The sequence below is a fragment of the Salvelinus alpinus genome, chromosome 24 (assembly GCF_045679555.1).
Source record: "Salvelinus alpinus chromosome 24, SLU_Salpinus.1, whole genome shotgun sequence".
Lineage (NCBI taxonomy): Eukaryota > Metazoa > Chordata > Actinopteri > Salmoniformes > Salmonidae > Salvelinus > Salvelinus alpinus.
Window position 1 is genome coordinate 28,783,824 of NC_092109.1, and position 24,549 is coordinate 28,808,372.

At 43.8% G+C, this 24,549-nt stretch overlaps 1 protein-coding gene across 1 annotated transcript in view; it reads right to left on the reverse strand.

Moving 5' to 3' along the window:
- Positions 1-23,126, reverse strand: part of LOC139552554 (sodium/calcium exchanger 1-like) — a 75,885-nt gene extending 52,759 nt beyond the window's left edge. Inside the window, exons 1-2 of the mRNA XM_071364384.1 lie at positions 22,341-23,126; positions 21,931-22,006 (exon numbers count right to left, since the gene is read on the reverse strand). The gene's annotated coding sequence lies outside the window, so the exon portion shown is untranslated. The remainder of the gene's footprint in view (positions 1-21,930; positions 22,007-22,340) is intronic.
- Between the last annotated feature and the right edge of the window lie 1,423 nt (positions 23,127-24,549).

The window sequence follows — 24,549 nt, forward strand, 5'->3', positions numbered from 1 at the left end:
TATTGTAGATTATTCCATGCGTCTGGTGCACAAGAAGAGAAGGCAGTCTTGCCTAATACTGTGAATGTCCAGCGGACTTTAAATAGCAACCACCTAGCAGACCGGGTATGGTAACTGTGGGTGCTGAAGGAGTGAGTTTACCCAAAAGGGCTTTGTAGATGAACACATACAAATGTATCTTTCTGCACATATGAAGTGAGGCCAGCACAGTACAGATGAGCACCACTGTTGTTTACCAACCTGAGTAAATCTCCTCTTTGGCAAATAAAGCGCCACAGCCAAATGCACTTACCGTAACCCTGCTTCAGTTGTTATTGGTGTTACAATAGCAATTGCTGCTGCTGTAGCTGATGCTGTCAACCACTACTTTAATACTTTAATTCTCTGAATATCACATTCAACAGCTCCTGTTTCACCCCTTCTCTGTTGTGTGACTGACTTCCTATTGTGCTGCCGTGTCAATGTTAACTCTGTAATAGATCAAGCACAGTGAGTGTTCACTTTGTAATACACTTTTTTGAAAACACTAATCCTCACTCTTCTAAATGTTTCTGTCTAAGGAGCTTAACAAATGTGTTAAACCGTGGCCCAGAGTCAGTGGTAACAATAACAGCGTAATGCGTCATATTCACAAAAAGAGAATTTTTGTTTTTTTCCCTTCTTATCCCTGAAACGTCCTGGCTGAGGCGTGTTTATTAAGAGCCTGTATCACGCACGGAGGACTAATGATGCCTCTGCTTCCTTAGCCTCTCTTTCTCTACAAACAGCATAGTACAGTCACATCAGCAGCTCCTGTCCCTCCAAGCCGTACAATGGTCCACAATCTCTCACCTCCTAGTGCCAGCCTCCCCTCCCCTCTCCATGTGAACACCTCACCAGTCGCCCACCTCTTTGGTTGATCATAACCCTATAAGCAACACTTCAGGACTGCTTTGTTTCCAAACAATGATCACCGACAGCTATTGTACCACCAATAACAACAGAAACAGCCTCTCTGGGTAAGTGGGTAAGTGCATTTGTCCATAGCGGCTTACGAGCTAAAGAAGAGATTGCTCAGAGGTGGGTGAACAGAACAGCATCCCTGATCTGTGGAGGGGATCTAGTCCTCTATTCACAGTTCACATTTTCATCAGCCTGCCTGTACGCTCCAATGGCTCTCCCTGGAACTTGAACTACTTGGAGGGGAATTATGGTGTTTTTTCTTGCCTTCCATTTTCCTAAGGAAAATTCCTGCAGCCACTATAAGCAGTTCAACACACTGCTGTGCGGTATATGATGCATTGTTGGGCCTATACAGATGTTGGACCTTAATTTGACCAGTAATGTCACAACAAAATAATACTGCAGCAACAGGATTTCAATGTTAAGTCCATAATGTTGCTTGATTGGTGGTTGGGCTATTAGCTGGCCAAAATTAGGCTACATGAAAAGTGCAATACTGTTAATATAACCGTGAGTTATTGCAGGTTTTCAGTGAATTTATGTAAATCATGAAGCCCATCTGCATAAGGAGAGGATTCCGGCAGCCACGGCAGAGATGTTGCCAGTCAACAGCCAGAGTTGCTACCTCGCCTTGTCAGGCCGACACTTTATTAGTCCTGGGTGATGTAGCAAGCTAGCAAATTATCTTAACTTACCACGCAACATAGCCCAACGTAGTGTGAGACTGGAGAGTAGCTGTAGTTCCCCAATGGTCGACAGGCTAAAACACTCTGTGGACATGGCACGCACATGTATGCACCCTGACTATTAATTTCATGTTTAGGAACAGAGATCTGGAAAACAGTGAGCAACCATGTACGGTCAGCTAGGGACAAAATGTCTGCGTCACATCGAAAGGACATAGAAGCCTCTGAGCACCTTTACATTGGTTTGGTTCATTGATTTGCACCCTTAAAACGCCAAGCGTCTTCAAGCATCTAAACCTTTAGCAAATGAGGCACACTGTTGAGGGGTCAAAGATTAAATTGTTGCATCTCAAAAACATTGTCATTCAGAGCCAGGAGGATTATATAACATTACAAGATGCCAAGAAGAAGAAGACTGCATGAATATTGAGAAGGAGATGTGTTATGGATTAAGATAGGATTATAGTTGGATTAAATGAGAGGAGTAAAAATACAGATTTTCTGTAGGGAGCTCCCTTTGCTCTCTTGGAGGTGAGTCAGGTGCTAAAATAGACTGACAGACACACTTGGCCTTAGAAACACAGAATCATCTCAACCAGGGGGGAAGTCAGGACCGAATCTCTGGAGACCCAGACCAGGCATACAGTATAGAGACTATGACAAGACCATCAGCAGAGACATCAGGTGCAAAGATCCAGATTCCAGACAACACCAATACGTTGGGTTCAGAGACACAGACCAGACCGAGAACTGGACATCAGCTGTGTGTGCGGTAGAGAATTAATCAGTGGTCCAATCAGCTAGCCATCCAATCAGCTAGTCGTCTCTCTCTGCCTCCACTGAGAATTCTGCCATCAGTGACCAAACCCAACAGGCCAGAAACAACAAATAGAGTTTGAAATAACATGAGCAAACCATATCCACCATAAATTTGGTGCCATTTCAGATTTTTCTTGAGCAGAATATGCTTGTACAACTTGATTCAATTTCCCTTCAAGTTTCACTATGTCTAGACTGGGTACCGCACTCCATCTCAATTTCTATTTGACATTTGTAATTTTATTGTTACCCACATAGACTTTGATGGTATACATACCCATGGATTTCAGTTAGCATTAATGCAAAGGGCTGTAGAAATAACACAAAGGCCATACACATTCTATATATTTCTTTATCATTGTTGTCTTGTATGAGTCTACGAACACTGCACAACTATACCAAACCATCTATATATATCAGACCTGTTTTACTTGTGCAGATTCCATGTGGTAGGGTGTTTGGTTTGGGGACCAAAAGCAGTGAATACTGTATTTACACCATATCTGCCTCACTCTGCCCCTTCAGTCCAGCCTAGTCAATATTGTGCACACCTCCCCTCTGTCTTCATCTACCTCCTGACAGCAACCCCCTCCACTCTGCTGAGCAATGCTACACAGATCATGTAAATCCTATAATACAGTAACTGATCATTGATATGCCTATACTCTTTTAACAGTTTTCATTGTGGCCCAGAGACCGTAAAATCAATTCAGTGCTAATACTGAATATACGTTCTAATACTGAGACTAACCATCAAGGCAATCTCTTCGAGGCCATAACGTAACTGCCTCATTAATGTCAGCTGATGATGTAATATACAAACATCGTTCTTTCTCCAGGTTAGACCACGGGGCTGCTCACTGCTAGCGCATAGCAAGGGGAATGAGAGCAGAGCAGCACACTAATGAAGGGACCAATAGAGAGGAGCTAGAGAACACCTGCAGGTCACCCCTGCTGTTCTCACACTACTGAAGCATGTGTTCCATATCGTTAACGACACACAGTCAAACACCCTGTCAGGGTTTGACCACACGGCTCTCCTTTTGCTCTCTGTCTGGTGCCTGATGTGCAATGGGAGGGCCTATTTAACGTATATACGCGGGGAGTCAGGAAGAAGGTGCAGAAGGTACGCTTAATGATAAGAAAAGGCAGATAAACAAAACAGGAGAAGCGTACTGAATGTGAACAAAGCCATTACTGCCTGATGACTGAGGCTACTGAGGGCTAAATAAATAGAGTAATCAAGGCGATGATGAGGTCCAGGTGTGCGTAATGATGGGGAGCAGGTGTGCATAATGATGATTGCCAGGACCTGTGGTTAGTAGACCGGCAACATTGAGTGCCAGAGCCAGGGAGCGGGAGTAGGTGGAGAGCCAGACGTGATCACCAGGATGGAACACGGGAGCCTCACTGCGGTGGCGGTCCGCCTGCTCCTTCTGGAAGCAGATGGCGTGCTGGAGCCTCACGGTGGCAGCGTTCCAAACCTCCTCTGCGCGGCAGAACCATTCATCCACCGCAGGGGCTTTGGTCTGGCTCGGGGTCCATGGGGCCAGGGCCGGCTGATATCCCAGGATGCACTGGAAGAGAGCCCAGTGGAGGAATGACAAAATTAGTTCTGGGCGTACTCTGCCCAGGGAAGGAAACGGGCCCACTCCCCTTGCCGGGCAGTGACTCCTAAGGAACCTCCCCAGCCCCTGGTTGGTCCTCTCCACCAGCTCGTTTGACTGAGGCCGGCACCCCGGTGTGAGGCTGGCCATGGCACCCAGCTTCTCCATGAAGGCTCTCCTTTCTCGCGATGTGAATTGGGGGCCATGGTCGGAGACGATGTTCTCCAGAAGGCCATAGTGCCTGAAGACCTGCTGGAATAGTGCATCAGCAGCCTGGAGAGCGGTAGGGAGACCAGAGAGAGGGATAAAACAAGAGGATTTGGAGAATCTGTCCACCACAACCATAACAGTGGTCAAACCATCAGAAGGGGGAAGATCAGTAACGCAATCTATGGACAGATGAGACGGAGGCCGCAGAGGCACGGGAAGGAGAAGAAGTTTCCCTACTGAAGCGTGCCGGGGTGATTTGGTTTGGGCACATATGGAGCAGGAGTTGATGTAGCGTGCGAGATCCTGCACCGAGGTGGGCCTTAAGTACTTTACGGACATGGATTGAATGGTGCGAGTGATACGTGGGTGTCCAGCGGCAAGGGATGTATGCGCCCAGGTCAGCAGCCAATCCCTTACCTCCGTGGGGACGCAGGTGTGCTCCGGAGGGCAGGCAACAGGCACGGGTTCCCCCTCAAGAGCCTGGCGGATGTCCACGTCTACGTCCCAAAGCACGGGGGAAATGATTCGGGAGGGCTGAACGATGGGCGCACTCAGAACAGGAAAGGGCCCACCTTGCTTGGCACGGATTCAGCCGCCTCGCTGTCCGTATGTAGGTTCCGATGGTCGGTGAGGATGAGAAATTGGTCCTTGGCGCCCTCCAGCCATTGTCTCCACTCTTTTAATGCCAACTTCACCACCAGGAGCTCCCGGTGGCCGACATCATAGTTTCTCTATGCAGCAGAGTAGTATGCACATGGATACAATTTCTGTGGGTTACCTTGGCGTTGGGACATGACAGCCCCCACGCCCACTTATGAGGCATCCACCTCCACCACAAAGGGCAGCGTAGGATCTGGGTGTTTCAGCAACAGGGCTGAGTTGAAACGGCCCTTCAGTAGGCGCAAGGCCTCATCGGTTGCAAGACTCCACACCAACTTACTGGGACCGCCCTTGAGGATAGAGTTGAGAGGAGAGGCGATGGAGCTGAAGTTTTTAATGAAGCGGCGGTAGAAGTTGGAAAACTCAAAAGAAACGTTGTAGTCCCTTTACGGTGGTTGGGACTGCCTCGACCTTCCTCTCAACCATCACCACTCCCGAGGTCTGATCCGGTATCCCAAGAAGGAGCCAGCCACCTGATAGAACTGGCACTCCTCCTCCGCTACCCGGATGTGGGCAATATAATCCTCCAAGGTGGCCGAGTAGACCAGGATTTCGTCGATATACACGACCACCTGGTGCACAAGCATGTTCCGGAACACCTCATTCACAAATGCCTGCAACACCGATGGAGCATTAGCTAACCCATAAGGCATTACCAAGTACTCGTAGTGCCCAGACATCGTGCTGAAGGCCGTTTTCCATTCATCCCCCTCCCGGATGCGGATCAGATTGTAGGCACTCCGCAAGTGCAGTTTAGTAAAAAAAAACGGGCCCCGCGGAGATGTTCAATGGAGAGGGTAGCGGTACTTGGTGGTGATGGAATTGAGACCTCTGTAATCAATGCACGGACGTAGACCTCTGTCCTTCTTGGCCACAAAGAAGAAGACTGCCAATGCAGGGGAGGTGGATGAGCGGAAAAACCCCTGCTGGAGAGCCTCCTGGATGTACTCCTCCATGGCCTCGGTTTCAGCCACCGACTGAGGGTAGACGCGACTGCGCGGAGGTGCAGAGTCTGAAAGCAGGTCGATAGCACAATCCCAGGGGAGATGAGGAGGGAAACAGGTGGCGCGGGTCTTGGAGAAAACCTCCCAGAGATCTTGGTAAACATCCGGGATGTCGGGGCTGGAGGGCAACCACAGGACTCTCAACCGAGTGGAAATACAGGGTAACGGAAAGCAGGTCTTCCGACATCCGGGAGCCCAGGCAGTGATTTTTTATCCTTGACCAAGAGATGGTGGGGTCATGACGTTGGAGCCACGGGAGGCTGAGGATGACTGTGTACGGGTGCGTTGATGAGGAAGGGAAGGATTTCTTGGTGCAGGAGTCCCACGGTCAGGGTGAGTGGTGCTGTGATGTGTGTGACTCCGGTCTGGACCTCCTTGCTCAGTCCTCCACGGAATAGGGTGCAGAGTGCCGGGTCATTTCATCTGCTGGAGGCTGCCACGGTACGGAAGGTGAAGGCGTACTCAGCAGCAGTCTGGGCACCTTGCCGGAGTTGGAGTAGTCACTCTCCTCCGTCTCTGCTCTCTGGTGGATGGTCGAAGACTGCCCTGAACAGAGCCATAAAACATCTCGTAGGAACCTAGCTCCTCCTCTCCTCTCTCCCTGACGGCCGTAGCCCACTCCAACGCCTCTCTGGTCAGCAGGGAAATGACCGTGGAAACCTTAGACCTCTCGGTGGTGGGGGCTCCCGTGTGATGGGCAAAATAGAGGGAGCACTGGGGAAAGAAGCCACGGCATTGGGATGGAGTCCCGTCATACTTGTCCGTGAGGGACTGTCGGTCATCGCTGACCTGGGCTGTCTGCTGGGTAGGCTGGGGGGCTGGCTCGCTGGGACGACTCATGGTAGGAGGCCAACCGCTAGTTGGAGGTGAATCCTCTTGGGTGGTGTCGAGGCAGTGGATGACGTGGAGGACCCCTTCGTTAAAAAACGAATAAAGCAAAACCTCATGGCACAACGCCTCTCCCCATGTGACCTACTTGTTGTGAGTATGTACTGACATGTTTGTGTAACTAATAGATGCACACACAATTAAAAACATGAACATGTAGTGTGTGTATGTCAATTGTAAAGTCTTTTGTCTGTAATGTCTTTTTCGTTATGTGTCGGACCCCAGTAAGACTAGCTGTCGTCATTGGCGTCGGATAATGGGGATCCTATTAAATCAAATGAAATCCCCAGCTGAGTCTACAAGTGTCAAGAAGTTCATGGATGCTCCTTCCGTTTCTCACCCTTTAAGCGTTTGCTTCCTTTATTTTCTGTCTCTCCTTTTCCCCCTTTCACACTCTACTAAAATATAAAATAATCCCTATTATAACAAAAGCCCAAAGATAATTCCTCAGACAGAATGAAAACCGTGCTCAAGTGATTGTTTCCTTTCACTGTTTGTCGTAATTTCTGTTAATACAATCCCCACCAGCACACACAATGAGATAACAACAGACAGGCAAGATTGTTTACTTCAAATATATGAGGTTTTTCCTTTATGGAAGTGACAGAGCTGAGATTAAAATCTTCTCTTCCTCATCGGCTAATTTAAAATTGTTCTCTATTGTCTACAACAAGCACATTCGAATAACAGGGGACAAAGGAAGAAAGATAACACCGCAATGAGAGAGAATATTTTTAAATCCCATTCCTGAGGGGAGTTAGGGGTTGAAGACTTGGCTTTGATGTTGTGGATGGGGAAAGGTATGGTGCAGGGAACTGAAAGCACATGTATGGCAGCAGTAATGTGGAGAATTGCATACATGCCTAAACACACACGTTGCTCACACACACCACACACAAAATTAAATAAAAAATCATATATTTTTTGCATAATAGTAGGTACACATGTGAGGTATCCAACTGACAGATAGACACAGAGATGCCAACTCATAAATAAATACTACTGCACTGGGATATTTTTCTCAACAATGATACAATATTCAAGGAATTCCAATTTTAAAACTGCCATGACAGTCACATTACACAATCAAATAGGCATAAGGTCCCAATTCTATGACATAAGAGCCATGGTTTGGATTGACATTTCATTGAGTTGATACACATAGTAGAGTACCTAATCTGTAAGGCATCAAACGTGTGGGAAAAAATCATATTTTAAATGGGTCAACAGCATTCCCCTTGAGCTGTAAAAACATGAAGGCTATCCCAGCTCTTCAGCCCAGCTTCCTGCATATTCAGAGCTGTCATTTTCCCTTTCTCAATATGCTGCACACATGTCCACACACACATTGATATTCACGGCATATGCAACACATTACCATTCAGACCGTCCTAATCCCAAACAGGAGCAGAATGAAATTGTTTCATGCTGATCTTTCCTGATGTGAACATGCTTTTCATTTCATCGCCCGCTCCACTAGAAGACTCCACAATTTAAACAAACACAATCAATCACACATAGAATTGTTGTGCCTCTAAAGAACTAATCTAGACCTTAACCTCAGAGTTTTTCAAAAGTTATCTATTCGGATTTCACCTATCGGATAGGATTAAAATTAGAATGAATAGAATGAATTAGAATTAATAGAATGGGAGTCCCCATTCAAGTCAATGAATTGTCAGTTCTATTCATGATATTGCCATGTATTTAATCCTATCCAATAAGTGAAATCCAGATAACTGGGCCCAGGGAAGTAAATGTGTAACAAGCAACCAGGCCAATGCAAATGAACTACGCTCTTCTACTAACTCCATCCTCTTATCTAAGACCATGTTCAATCAACCGGTTATCAGGTTTCCAGGATAATTAATGCATTCTTGCAGCAAGAAAGAAAATCATGTTTCTGACCTTGACCTCACAGGATCACCAATATAAGTTGTTAATGAAGCAAGCCAGTAAGATTAATTCAAATTCACAACTGTTGATGTGCACCTGCCAGCACTGCATATCTTTTGTTGCAGATGAACCACGTGCTGTCCTGACTCTGGTGAAGTAAGAATATAAGGTAAAGTCAGGCCACCCTGTAAAAGGCCTTGGAACGTTGCCTAGCTGGGAGAGACAGCATCTGGAGCATATGGCATGTGCCAGACAAAAATAACACTACCTTTTCTTTTTACTTTCTTCTTTCAATTGGTGATATTTGCCCAGGGGCAGGTACAGCTACATTCTCCATTCGTCTCCTCTCTATGTCTCAAGTATCAGCTGGCAATCTTGGTAGCCCCCCCCCCCCCCTCCCTCCCCTCCTCCTCCTCAACTCCAAGTTTTCTGTGCCACTAGTTGTGTTGCCACATAACCCCCATATGTCATATTCTTGGTCTTAAAACTTGCCTTGCCAACTCTTTCGCTGTACTTTGCCAACCTATATCCACACGTCTTACAAATTTCCATTCAAGTGTCGTTGACATTCACTCAGTAATGACTGCAATATTACATAGAGATGGAGCCAGTGTGGGCACATGCCCAAATAACTGAGCAAAACCCAATATCACAGAAAAGCATTTATAGGAAGGGAAGTATTGACATTGGGCACTATGCCTTCTCAATATGGCTGAAGAACATTCTCATTTCAATTATCATGAAGCAAAAACACATGGAATTTCTAACAGCAGAAATAGATTTACTTGTTATCAATGTCATGCACAGCTGGCTGGTATATCCGTTGAGTGACCTCAACGTGTGACTTCTTGTTGGCATTTTGACTCTGTCTGGTGTGTAGCCTGGCATTATGCTGGGCAGAGCCATTCAGACTGCACACAGACAGACAAGACAGACAAGACACAGACAGACAAGACAAGACAAGACACAGACACAGACACAGACACAGACAGACAGACAGACAGACAGACAGACAGACAGACAGACAGACAGACAGACAGACAGACAGACAGACAGACAGACAGACAGACAGACAGACAGACAGACAGACAGACAGACAGACAGACAGACAGACAGACAGACAGACAGAGAAAGAGACCTACAGAAAGCGAGAGAGAGAACATTTTTATTTGAATATCTAAAAAACCCGTGTCTGCATCATGAGCATTTTATAATAAAAATGGTATGTCCAATTCAAATCCTGAAATGACTCAATTCAAAATGGAATTCACTCTAAAACATTCATTTACATAGAGGGAGTAGAGGAAAAAAGCAGAGCTTGACATTTAATAGGGCTCTAGACAGATGGAGGTAGCGTGTCTGTGAGTGAGTGTGAGTGTGAGTGTGAGTGTGAGTGTGTGTGTGTGTGTGTGTGTGTGTGTGTGTGTGTGTGTGTGTGTGTGTGTGTGTGTGTGTGTGTGTGTGTGTGTGTGAGACAGACCTGGGTTCAAATTCTATTTCAGGTATTTAAATTACTTTTCCAAACATTTAAAAACACATATTCAGATTATTTTATTTGAAAAAACAAGCAGTTGAATACTGGAGTCTATTTAAACAGTAAGGCATGAGAACCCAAGGATTATTGTGTGATAACTCCTTCCTAAGTGCTGTTCGCCTTGGGCTGGGAACAGCCCTTAGGAGGGAGTTATCACACGATAATCCCCAGGTTATTGCTTTTATAAAACAGTTGCCAACATATTTATACAAATTTGAATTACATTTTTTTATTAAAAACATATTTACACAAGTAAATTTGTGTTTGCATTCTGAAGTTGCAACACAAGCGGCTGGTCAATAGTTATTTTGTCATGTCTGACACGGTCGTTAATTCTAATCATTCGACATTGCTATGCTAAACAAATCATTGGCACGTAGCTAGCTAGCAGAGATTAAATGACGATGATGGACAAGATCTTCAATAAATAATGATTCAATAAATATCCAATAGGCCTACATAGGCAACAACTATTAAGGTTGGCGCAATGTTTCTCAAATGTAAAAGTCAAATTTCGAAGTGTTTTGTTTCTTCTCTGTATCGTTCCAAGATTAAATTTAGGCATTAACTACGAATGGTTAAGGTAAGGGTCAAGGTTTAGGAGAGGCTTAAAACAAAAAATATCAAAAACATCTTTCTAAAGCGTAATTCAAACATGCACCCTTTGGAACCAGCGGCAGATGCTTACACCCATATGCCACGGCCGTCCACAACACCTTTGCAAAACCAAAGCCAGGTCATCTGATGCAGCACTCCATCACTCTCCTTCTTGGTAAAATAGCCCTTACACAGCCTGGAGGTGTGTTGGGTCATTGTCCTGTTGAAAAACAAATGATAGTCCCACTAAGCGGATGGGATGGCGTATCGCTGCAGAATGCTGTGGTAGCCATGCTGGTTAAGTGCGCCTTGAATTCTAAATCGATCACAGACAGTGTCAACAGCAAAGCACACCCACACCATTACACCTCCTCCTCCTCCATGCTTTATGGTGGGAACCACACATGCGGAGATCATCCATTCACCCACACCGCGTCTCACAAAGACACAGCAGTTGGAACCAAAAATCTCCAATTTGGACTCCAGACCAAAGGACAGATTTCCACTGGTCTAATGTCTATTGATCGTGTTTCTTGGCCCGAGCAAGTCTCTTCTTATTATTGGTGTCCTTTAGTAGTGGTTTCTTTGCAGCAATTCGACCACGAAGGCCTGATTCACGCAGTCTCCTCTGAACAGTTGATGTTGAGATGTGTCTGTTCCTTTAACTCTGTGAAGCATTTAAGAGGCTGGTAACTTTAATGAACTTATCATCTGCAGCAGAGGTAACTCTGCGTCTTCCTTTCCTGTGGTGGTCCTCATGAGAGCCAGTTTCATCATAGCGCTTGATGGTTTTTGCGACTACACTCGAAGAAACTTTCAAATGTTCTTGAAATGTTCCATATTGACTGACCTTCATGTCTTAAAGTAATGATAGACTGTTGTTTCTCTTTGCTCATTTGAGCTGTTCTTGCCATACTATGGACTTGGTCTTTTACCAAATTGGGCTATCTTCTGTATACCCCCCCTAGAAGGTTGAGGGTTCGAGACCTGCTCCCTGCCTGTTTCATTACAATATATTTTGATTTGTTTAACACTTTTTTGGTTACTACAAGATTCCATATGAGTTATTTCATAATTTTGATGTCTTCACTATTATTCTACAATGTAGAAAATAGTAAAAATAAAGAAAAACCCTTGAATGAGTAGGTGTTCTAAAACGTTTGACTGGTAGTGTAGCTAGCTATCAGAGATGCAATGATGATGAGAGACAAGAACTTCAATAAATAATTATTTAATGAATATCCAATAGGTCTACATAGGCCATACTGCGCTGGTTAATGAATGAATAGAATTCTGAGTGTTTACGGTTTCCATGGTGAATTGTTATTTTCACGTTCATTCTTAGGCTAGCTAGCCCTAGGAACATATCTGTACGTTCCTAGAGCTAGACTACTACCACGGGAGAGATCGCATTTGTAAAATGATACATTGTTGCACAGGTTATAGAGGTAGACAGGTAGGTGTATAAAAACCCCAACTGTTGCAAACCAAATAGTTGCATGGAAAAATAATGTTTAGACGCTTTATTCCTCCAGGGAGATGATGTGTATACATTTCCTGCCTGGGGTGTGGGACAGTGGAATAATGAGATTACCACGTCATGGTATTTTGCGGGATATCAAACAATCAGCATCCAGGATCCAAACAACCCGTTTTGTAATTGGATATACACTTGGAAAGTACAATATTTGAAAATACAAAAATACACTGAGTCATGAATTTAAACCAGGTATTTGAAAATAGTATTTGAAATAAATTCGTTTTTATTTTAATTTAATTTTTTACAAATAACCATTCAAGTACTCTAATAAAAGTATATATTTTGGACATAGTATTTGAAAATACCCAAATACAGAAAAAAGTATTTAAATAACAAATATTCAAATACACACATATTTCAACCCATGTCTGGTTGTGTGTGTGCGTGTCTGTGTGTGAGAGAGAGAGAGAGAGACAGAGAGAGAGAGAGAGAAAGTGAGAGAATGACAGCGAGTGAAAAGGGGTTTTTAAGAGATTGTGAGATTTAACATTCTGTTCACCATGGTAGAGCCCAAAGACATCCAACTTAAATTGTGCTTTTAATTTCCAGGAAAAAAATGGATAGCTCTGCCACTTCTCCAGTCTTCATTGTGCTCAATGGTTGGTGTTGATTAGCAAGATTTCATCTAACTGTTGTAGCTGTTTCTAACATGCAGAATCAGGACCATGGACAGCACCTAGAACCATTGCCTCTCTGCTGCTTTACAACGCTCTATATGTGTACAGTGAAAATACTTGGCAGTACATAATGGCATGTTTGAGTGGACACTCTACAGTCAATGTTTGCCAGATTTGATTTGTCAAGCACCCTTATATTTTAAGAGGCAATGAGACCCTAATGTGCCATTCTACATTAAATATATAACAGGTTGGTAGCTTGGTTCCAATTAATCACTTCAAGATCTTTGGTGGTAATTAGGGGCTGTGTCAACATATAAAAAAACAATTGCATAAACACTGCAAAATACATTAGATTTTCTCAGTCACTGCGACACACACAGACAGACAACACACACAGACACACAAGTGTCAACAACATTTTTATAATTAACCGAGACCCTGAGACTGTTCATCAGTTTCTGTTGAGAGATTACAACGCCTCTGCAAATTCATTTAGTGCGTCACAAAGCCAAACACCAAACAGGAAACAGACATTAAATCTGAAATTAACATTCCTACAGGACTAAAGAAAAGAGGATCCACAATCATGTTTGTGCATTCATTAGAGCATCACAGGATTCACTGTGCACACCGAGACATTTGTCATCTTAAATTGCTATGGTCTAGAGCATTGTTTGCAACTCGGGTCCTCAAGTATCCCCAACAGTACTCATTTGTATTGTAACCCTGGACAAGCACACCTGATTCAACTTGTCAACTAATCATCAAGCCCTGAATGAGTTGAATGAGGTATATTCGTCCCGGGCTACAACAAAAATGTGTGCTGTTCGGGGTAATCGAGGACTGGACTTAGGAAACACTGGTCCAGAGACTGGGGCACAAGTTCTCCTGAGGTCGCCTGATTGGGGTCCATGTAGGTCCTGGAAAGCTCAACACGGTAAAGAATGACTTTGGTATTCGAAGGTCACAAAGGTCTCTGAGCACACAAAACAAAACACTTAGACCTGTTCCGTTTAGTAATTGTAAGACTGGAAAGACGTTTGGGAGACATTGAACAAAACGTGGCTCAACACCAAATGAGGTTGAAGGTGTAAATCTGACTAAAGCACACAAAAAGCCTCTTCCACATAGCATATGTGTTTAGCCCTCTATTACCCGAGGTTCTGGGTGGAGCTGGACCATCCATAAGCATGATTAAAATGTGTGTGTGTGTGTTTTCTTTTGGCTTCCCCATATCCGGAGCATGGATCACAAAATAAACAATTTCTTGAATTTAGCCGACGACAAGAAACAGATTCATATTATCTATCCACAACACGCATTAAGATGAACTTAAACTGTAGGTGATTTAATCAGCAGTAGCAGAGGAGAAACATAAAACTTTTGTCATCAAGTCAGCAATAGCATACCACCCTGCATCCCACCGCTGGCTTGCCTCTGGCTTGCCTCTGAACTGCATCCCACCGCTGGCTTGCTTCTGAACTGCATCCCACCTCTGGCTTGCTTCTGAACTGCATCCCACCTCTGGCTTGCTTCTGAACTGCATCCCACCGCTGGCTTGCTTCTGAACTGCATCCCACCGCTGGCTTGCCTCTGAACTGCATCCCACCGCTGGCTTGCCTCTGAACTGCATCCCACCGCTGGCTTGCCTCTGAACTGTATCCCACCGCTGGCTTGCCTCTGAACTGCATCCCACCGCTGGCTTGCTTCTGAACTGCATCCCACCGCTGGCTTGCTTCTGAACTGCATCCCACCGCTGGCTTGCCTCTGAACTGCATCCCACCGCTGGCTTGCCTCTGAACTGCATCCCACCGCTGGCTTGCTTCTGAACTGCATCCCACTCATACCATCATGTGTTCCTAATCATCCCCAGCTTCCAATTGGCTCATTCATCCCTGTAACTACTCCTCAGGCCGTTGTTGTAAATGAGAATGTGTTCTTAGTCAACTTCCCTGGTAAAATAAATACAAATAAATGACACAGGCATAGACACCACTGACCTAAGTGACTGAAAATACAAGACATGCCCTAACACACCGGCACATGGTGCATATTCAGATGTCAGAGGAACTATATTCACTGTTTTCACTAACTCCACATGCAGGATAATTGTCACGATATTTATATTTTTTTAAATGTGCTAAACGGATCTGTTTTTGACCCAACGTGATCTTTTCAATGCAGATATTTTATAAGTGCAAACTCATGTAACTCTCTCTGAGAGGCATCCCTGAACCCTGGCAGTACTATTTCCCAGTCGAACCGGGAAATTATCTGTGGTCGTGACTTTGTGAACTGAGAAAAACAGCGAATCCACTACTCACTACCATTTAGATTGCAGATGAAGAAAAAGCATTGGCGGAACAGGCTTGGAATGAAAGTTCATGCCTCTGACTAAACCTCATCTCACAAAAAGAAAAGAATGGAACTAGAGCTGATCCAGCTCAATGGGGATGTTTGGCATGGACAAAATGCCTCAACGTGAGAAAATAACCCTACTGTACATGCAAAAACAGACATATTGATACCTGTATCTTAAGAGAATAAACTATTTTAAATCTGATATAACATATAGAATAATAAAATAGGAATAATGAAATGAAGGTGTGTCCAAATGAAGATTGGACACACCTACTCATTCAAGGGCATTGTAGAATATTAGTGAAGACATCAACACTACGAAATAACACACATGGAATCATGTAGTAACCAAAAAGGTGTTAAACAAATCAAAATATATTTTACATTTGATATTCTTCAAAGTCGCCACCCTTTGCCTTGATGACAGCTTTGCACATGCTTGGCATTCTCTCAACCAGCTTGATGAGGTAGTTACCTGGAATACATTTCAATTAACAGGTGTGTCTTGTTAAAAGTTAATTTGTGGAATTTCTTTCCTTCTTAATGTGTTTGAGCCAATCAGTTGTATTGTGACAAGGTAGGGGTTGTATACAGAATATGGCAAGAACAGCTCAAATAAGCAAAGAGAAACAATCTCATTAGAGGTCAAAAGAGAAACGATCTCATTAGAGGTCACAAGAGAAACGACCTCAACCATCATTACTTTAAGACATGAAGGTCAGTCAATCCAGAAAATGTCAAGAACTTTGAACGTTTCTTCAAGTGCAGTCGCAAAAACCATCTAGCGCTATGGTGAAACTGGCTCTCATGAGGATCGCCACAAAAATGGAAGACCCAGAGTTACCTCTGCTGCAGAGGATAAGTTAGAGTTACCAGCCTCAGAAATTGCAGCCCAAATAAATGCTTCACAGAGTTCAAGTAACAGACACATCAACATCAACTGTTCAGAGGAGACTGCGTGAATCAGGCCTTCGTGGTTGAATTGCCGCAAAGAAACCACTACTAAAGGACACCAATAAGAAGAAGAGATTTGCTCGGGCCAAGAAACACGAGCAATGGACATTAGACCGGTGAAAATCTGTCCTTTGGTCTGATGAGTCCAAATTGGAGATTTTTGGTTCCAACCGCTGTGTCTTTGTGAGACGCAGAGTAGGTGAATGGATGATCTCTGCATGTGTGGTTCCCACCATAGAGCATGGAGGAAAAGGTGTGATGGTGTGGGGGTGCTTTGCTGGTGACACTGTCTGTGATCTATTTAAAATTCAAAGAACACTTAACCAGCATGGCAACTACATCATTCTGCAGCGATAATGTGATCCCATCTGGTTTCCGCTTAGTGGGACTATCATTTGTTTTTCAACAGGACAATGACCCAACACACCTCCAGGCTGTGTAAGGTCTATTTTACCCAGAAGGAGAGTGATGGAGTGCTGCATCAGATGACCTGGCCTCCACAATCACCTGACCTCAACCAAATTGAGATGGTTTGGGATGAGTTGGACCGCAGAGTGAAGTAAAAGCAGCCAACAAGTCCTCAGCATATGTGGGAATTACTACATAATTCCATATGCGTTATTTCATAGTTTTGATGTCTTCACTATTATTCTACAATGTGGAAAATAGTCAAAATAAAGAAAAACCCTTGAATGAGTAGGTGTGTACTAAATTTTGACTGGTACTGTACGTAATTGTAATGGCACATTTTAAATGTTTTTAAATATATTGATAACTGTGGAATGGATTAGAATTGTATTTCTAACACTAAACCTACTTGTACTTACAGTCATGCCCTTATAACCGAGTCCAATAGAAGCTACTGGACTCATAGGGGCATAGAGGTTCAAATAAAATTTTATTGGTCACATACACATGGTTAGCAGATGTTAATGCGAGTGTAGCGAAATGCGTGTGCTTCTAGTTCCGACAGTGCAGTAATATCTAACAAGTAATCTAACAAATCCCCAACAACTACCTAATACACACAAATCTAAAGGGGTGAATGAGAATATGTACATATAAATATATGAATGAGCAATGGCCGAGCGGCATACGCAAGGTGCAATAGATGGTATAAAATACAGCATATACATATGATATGAGTAATGTAAGATATGTAAACATTATTGAAGTGGCATTATTTAAAGTGGCATTGTTTAAAGTGACTAGTGATCCATTTATTAAAGTGGCCAGTGATTGGGTCTCAATGTAGGCAGCAGCCTCTCTGAGTTAGTGATTGCTGTTTAGCAGTCTGATGGCCTTGAGATAGAAGCTGTTTTTCAGTCTCTCAGTCCCAGCTTTGATGTGCCTGTACTGAACTCGCCTTCTCGATGGTAGCGGTGTGAACAGGCAGTGGCTCGGGTGGTTGTTGTCCTTGAGGATCTTTTTGGCCTTCCTGTGACATCGGGTGATGTAGGTGTCATGGAGGGCAGGTAGTTTTCCCCCGGTGATGCGTTGTGCAGACCGCACCACCCTCTGGAGAGCCTTACGGTTGAGGGTGGTGCATCAGGCTGTGATACAGCCCGACAGGATGCTCTCGATTGTGCATCTGTAAAAGTTTGTCAGGGTTTTGGGTGACAAGCCAAATTTCTTCAGCCTCCTGAGGTTGAAAAGGCGCTGTTGCACCTTCTTCCCCACACTGTCTATGTGGGTGGACCATTTCAGTTTGTCTGTGATGTGTACGCAGAGGAATTTAAAAAAAAATCCACCTTCTTCACTGCTGTCCTTCGATGTGGGGTTCTCCCTCTGCTGTTTCCTGAAGTCCACGATCATCTCCTTTGTTTTGTTGACGTTGAGTGAGAGGTTGTTTTCCTGACACCACACTCCGAGTGCCCTCACCTCCTCCCTGTAGGCTGTCTCGTCGTTGTTGGTAATCAAACCCACTACAGTTGTGTCGTCTGCAAACTTGATGATTGATTTGGAGGCGTGCATGGCCACACAGTCGTGGGTGGACAGGGAGTACAGGAGGGGGCTGAGCACGCACCCTTGTGGTGCCCCAGTATTGAGGGTCAGCGAAGTGGAGATGTTTCCTACCTTCACCACCTGGGGGCGGCCCGTCAGAAAGTCAGGACCCAATTGCACAGGGCGGGGTTGTGACCCAGGGCCTCCAGCTTGATGATGAGCTTGGAGGGTACTATGGTCTTGAATGCTGAGCTGTAGTCAATGAACAGCATTCTTACATAGGTATTCCTCTTGTCCAGATGGGATAGGGCAGTGTGCAGTGTGATTGCGATTGCATCGTCTGTGGACCTGTTGGGGCGGTATGCAAACTGAAATGGGTATAGGGTGGCCGGTACGGTGGAGGTTATAGGATCCTTGACTATTCCCTCAAAGCACTTCATGATGACAGAAGTGGGTGCTACGGGGCGGTAGTCATGTAGTTCAGTTATCTTTGTCTTCTTGGGTACAGGAACAATGGTGGCCATCTTGAAGCATGTGGGGACAGCAGACTGGGATAGGGAGCGATTGAATATGTCAGTAAACACACCAGCCAGCTGGTCTGCGCATGCTCTGAGGACGCGGCTAGGGATGCCGTCTGGGCCAGCAGCCTTGCGAGGGTTAACACGTTTGAATGTTTTACTCACGTCGGCCACAGAGAAGGTGAGGGGGGGAGTGCAGTCCTTGTTAGTGGGCAGCGACGGTGCCACTGTATTATCCTCAAAGCAGGCAAAGAAGGTGTTTAGTTTGTCTGGAAGCGTGACGTCGGTGTTCGAGACTTGGCTGGTTTTCTTTTTGTAATCTGTGATGACAGTGTCTGAGCCATTGAATTGCGACTCTACTTTGTCCCTGTCCCGGCATTTCGCATGTTTGATTGCCTTGCGGAGGGAATAACTACACTGTTTATATTCAGCCATATTCCCAGACCTCTTTCCACGGTTAAATGCGGTGGTTCACTCTTTCAGTTTTGCGCGAATTCCGCCATCCATCCACGGTTTCTGGTTAGGGTAGGTTTTAATAGTCACAGTGGGTACCACATCTCCAATGCACTTCCTTATAAACTCATAGCCTCAGAGAACAACATCGACCTGACTGGAACATATCCCAGTCCGTGTGATCAAAACAATCTTGAAGCATGGATTCCGATTGGTCAGACCAGTGTTGAATGGTTCTAGTCACTGGTACATCCTGTTTGAGTTTCTGCCTATAAGACGGTAGGAGCAAGACGGCATCGTGGTTGGATTTGCCAAAGGGAGGGCAGGGGAGGGCTTTGTATGCATTGCAGAAGTTAGAGTAGCAGTGATCGAGTGTATTACTCCCGCGAGTACTGCAATCAATATGCTGATAGAATTCAGGTAGCCTTGTTCTCAAATTTGCTTTGTTAAGATCCCCAGCTACAATAAATGCAGCCTCAGGATATAAACTCAGCAAAAAAAGAAACATCCTCTCTCTGTCAACTGCGTTTATTTTCAGCAAACTTAACATGTGTAAATATTTGTATGAACATAACAAGATTCAACAACAGACATAAACTGAACAAGTTCCACAGACATGTGACTAACAGAAATGGAATAATTGGTCCCTGAACAAAGAGGGGTGGGTCAAAATCAAAAGTAACAGTCAGTATCTGGTGTGGCCACCAGCTGCATTAAGTACTGCAGTGCATCTCCTCCACATGGACTGCATCAGATTTGCCAGTTCTTGCTGTGAGATGTTACCCCACTCTTCCACCAAGGCACCTGCAAGTTCCTGTACATTTCTGGGGGGAATGGCCCTAGGCCTCACCCTCCGATCCAACAGGTCCCAGACGTGCTCAATGGGATTGAGATCCGGGCTCTTCGCTGGCCATGGCAGAACACTGACATTCCTGTCTTGCAGGAAATCACGCACAGAACGAGCAGTATGGCTGGTGGCATTGTTATGCTGGAGGGTCATGTCAGGATGAACCTGCAGAAAGGGTACCACATGAGGGAGGAGGATGTCATCCCTGTAACGCACAGCATTGAGATTGCCTGCAATGACTTCTGCGGTGCCGTTGTTTTGGGTCAGCTTCTGGGATTAGTTCCATTGTCCTGGGTGGTGGTCCAAACAGAGGATCCTCTTTGGGAAAGTCGTATTCCTGGTCGTAATGTTGGTAAGTTGACGTCGCTCTTATATCCAATAGTTCTTCCCAGCTGTATGTCATAAGACTTAAGATTTCCTGGGATAACAATGTAAGAAATAATACATCAAAAAACAAAATCCTGCATTGTTTCTAATGACTCGAAGCGAGGTGACCATCTCTGTCGGCACCATTGTTTAGAAGGTTAGATTAGTATGGATGTGTTCACTGAGTTGCTGTCTGCAATTATTCTCTTTCACAGCAGGCATCTAGGATGGGTAGTTAATAGATCACATCAAAACACAACAAATCGCATTTACCACCCTCAACCCTTTAAAATTAGACCATAAATAGTCAAAATGCTAAAATAGAAATGGCTAAATAACAAAGAAAGCTTCAAACATCTTTCTCTCAGAATTAAAATACATTCTTCAATCATAATTTCCAGTGCCAAGCCCTACGAGAAAGGATAGCAGTGGAACTGGATTCCCATAACAGGTGGTAATAAAAATATAACCACTAACTCAACATTAGAATTTAACTCATCCACAGGATTATGTATATGGTCTAAACATCTCAGGTCTCCTGCCGTTTTCAAGACAACTCGGCACCTCTGAAATTTCCGACTTGGAAACTAGTTGTAGAAAAATGTGCGCCGAGTTTCCCACTTGGAAAATATCAGAATCAACCAATAGGAAGCTCTGTGCAAAAAAAACATTCAGAGTTTTCTGAGTTGTCTTGAAAGCACCATCCATCCTCCATTATTTTTCCATTCTCCATAATACAGTATCACTAGGGAACCTACATCGAGTATGAGGCAAAACATACACACTAATACATTGCACTAATGAAAACCACAAATACAGTGCACATGCACATGTTTCCTCATGGGATTATTAACAGCAACTCACATTGTTGTCATTTAATGTAATTTAAATTTGTATTTTCTCCTGCTTTTTGTGTCTGAAGCTGGGCACCCTTACAAAATAGGCATGGTCTCAATGGTTCTTCCCTGTGCAAGGTTTAATCAAATTAATACAAATAAAATACATTTGCTCTGGGCAAAGACACACTACTTTGGATGGGCAACTTGCAGTTACAGTGTTGTTGCGGTACAATAACACTCAGGTCTCAGGTATATCCTAATCTCAATGTCTTACGCAAACCATGTTCATATAGTCACATCTTAATAAGACAGAGCTGTTGGTCCTGTAAACCTTATATCATTACCATGAGAACAGTATCATAAAGACAATTTAGAACATTAGACTTACACACAGGTTGACATTAAACAGGTGTGTTATCGATGGCATCAACAACTGAGCACAACATTGTTGTTATATACCACAAACATTAACAAGTAAACATGTAGCTAGAACCACTATAGGCTCAGGATATAATCAAAATCAGTGGCTGAGGTCATGACTAATTAGTTATTTGCCAACATTACTTTTTCATGGTTTTGACAAAACATACACTATTCCATAATATGTACAACTTTGTCAGTAGACAGAATATTATTATCACTCACCTGAGTGCTGCTGTCAGCAGTGAGCAAGAAACTGGTGGGCTTAACAGATCATCACCCTTCGCTCTCCTAAATGGATCTGGTGCAAGACAAGACAATTCCATAAATTCTAAGAACTTATTTGATAGAGATACACAAAATGCCACTACTTACCATTCATAACGGAGGACACACAAATACCCTATATGAAGTTGACTATCGTTCTCCAAATCAACTCTTGAAGTATAATTTATTGATTTATCAAAGGAATTGCACCATTTATACAACCCAACTGACCTCCTCCAAATGAGACAAATATTATTGGTTAGCTTATTTGTTAAACATCCTCGTTTATCATTAGAGTGGTAGCTTATTTGCAGAATGAATATTGTCAAGGCATAAAGTAATGCTTCATCCATATCCATAATACTCACTTGCTGCCCAATATCATCTGCCTCCTATCCTTCTTCGACTCCTTCTCCGTATACAATGTGGCACGGCAAAACACTGTAGCCTGTCACTTCCAAAGAACACTATCAATGGTGCTCCGTAGGCTACGCTGATGCGCTGGATTTTGGATACGTCGCTCTGCTTTCCTAGGCGTTTTTCCAGGAATAGGCTTCACAGGCAGGTTTCGTTGCTAACTTGGAATTAATAGATAGGCTATGATCGGTCCTTGTTCTTTTATTCGTACTAAATGTCTTGTATTCAGAATATCTGTTTTGATTTTTCTCAAATCTAAATTGGTATTAGTATCCTATCTGTGAACAAGGCAATGAGAGGTTGTTGAAGCGGAATTAATTAGTCTAATTATTGACACAGTGCTGGATCGTTTAAGGATCCTCGCTCCTCTTTGATCTACCATTTACTCTGCAGAACGACCAAATGCTGTTTGTCTACACTAAATTAGCCGAAGAACAAACCGCTTTGGCAGAATGTTTCGCAATCAACCAAAAATCTATTTGAAAATGCTGTTTCTCAGAGCCTATTCGAAGAGGCGGGAATGAGTGATGAAGATGTACTAAAAAGACGCAAACCCAACACTCACATCAGCATCAGTAGAGCATGGAAGCGAAAGAGATGCGAATGGGGAAGAAAGTGATGGATAGGCAGGCATAAGGATATATGCAAATGCAGCCCTGTCTTATTTCGTCTATCGGTTGACAGGTTTTGGCACAAGGTAGAAAACAATGCGCGAGAAGGAACAGCAGCTTCTAGCAGCTTGGTCTGCAGGGCAAGGGGAGGGGACGTTTGGAACATCTTTACAGAACAAAAATATAAACGCAACATGCAATAATTTCAACGATTTTACTGAGTTACAGTTCATAAGGAACTCAGTGAATTGAAATAAATTCATTAGGCCCTAAACTAAGGATTCACATGGGTAGGTGCGCAGCCATGGGTGGGCTTGGGAGGGCATAGGCCCACCCACTGGGAAGCCAGGCCCAGCCAATCAGAATGAGTTTTTCCACACAAAAGGGCATTATTACAGAGACAAATATTGCTCAGTTTCATCAGCCGTCCAGGTGGCTGGTCTCAGACGATCCTGCAGGTGAAGAAGCCGGATGTGAGGTCCTGGGCTGGCGTGGTTACACGTGGTCTGTGGTCGTGAGACCGGTTGGACGTACTTCCAAATTCTCTAAAACGATGTTGGAGACGGTTTATGGTAGAGAAATTAACATTAAATTCTCTTGCAAAAGCTCTGGTGGACATTCCAGTAGTCAGCATGCCAATTGCACGCTCCCTCAAAGACCTGACATTTGTGGCATTGTGTTGTGTGACTAAACTACACATTTCAGAGTGGCCTTTTATTGTCCCCAGCACAACGTGCACCTGTGTAGTGATCATGCTGTTTAATCAGTTTCTTGATATGCCACACCTGTCAGGTGGATGTATTATCTTGGCAAAGAACAAACGCTCACTAAAAGGGATGTAAACAAACTTGTGCACAAAATTTGAGAGATATTTTTGTGCATATGGAACATTTCTGGGATCTTTCATTTCAGCTCATGAAACATGAGACCAACACTTTACATGTTGCATTTATATATGTGTTCAGTATAGAAACGCACAGCTCGCCATCAACAGTGTCTGTGTATGAAGGGCCGACAGAAATGATTGGAATTATAGGATTTTCTCTATAAAAAAATAAACATAACGCGTAGTTACGGATGTTAACATAATACTGCTTATTTGCTTCATGCATAGCCTACGATGTTGGCAATTAACAACACTAATTAAGACTAATCCAGTCCATTAAAACATTGTAACCTCCTATCCATTCATCCTACTTACCGTTATAACCAGATGTTACATAGGGGAATGTAAAGTGGAGTGCCACTGTATACCAATGGGCAATTAAATAGATGTACACTACCAGTCAAAAGTTTTAGAACACCTACTCATTCAAGGGATTTTCTTTATTTTGACTATTTACTACATTGTACAACAATAATGAAGACATCAAAACTACGAAATAACACACATGGAATCATGTAGTAACCAAAAAAGTGTTTTATATTTGAGATTCTTCAAATAGCCACCCTTTGCCTTGATGACAGCTTTGCACACTCTTGGCATTCTCTCAACAAGCTTCATGAGGTAGTCACCTGGAATGCATTTCAATTAGCAGGTGTGCCTTGT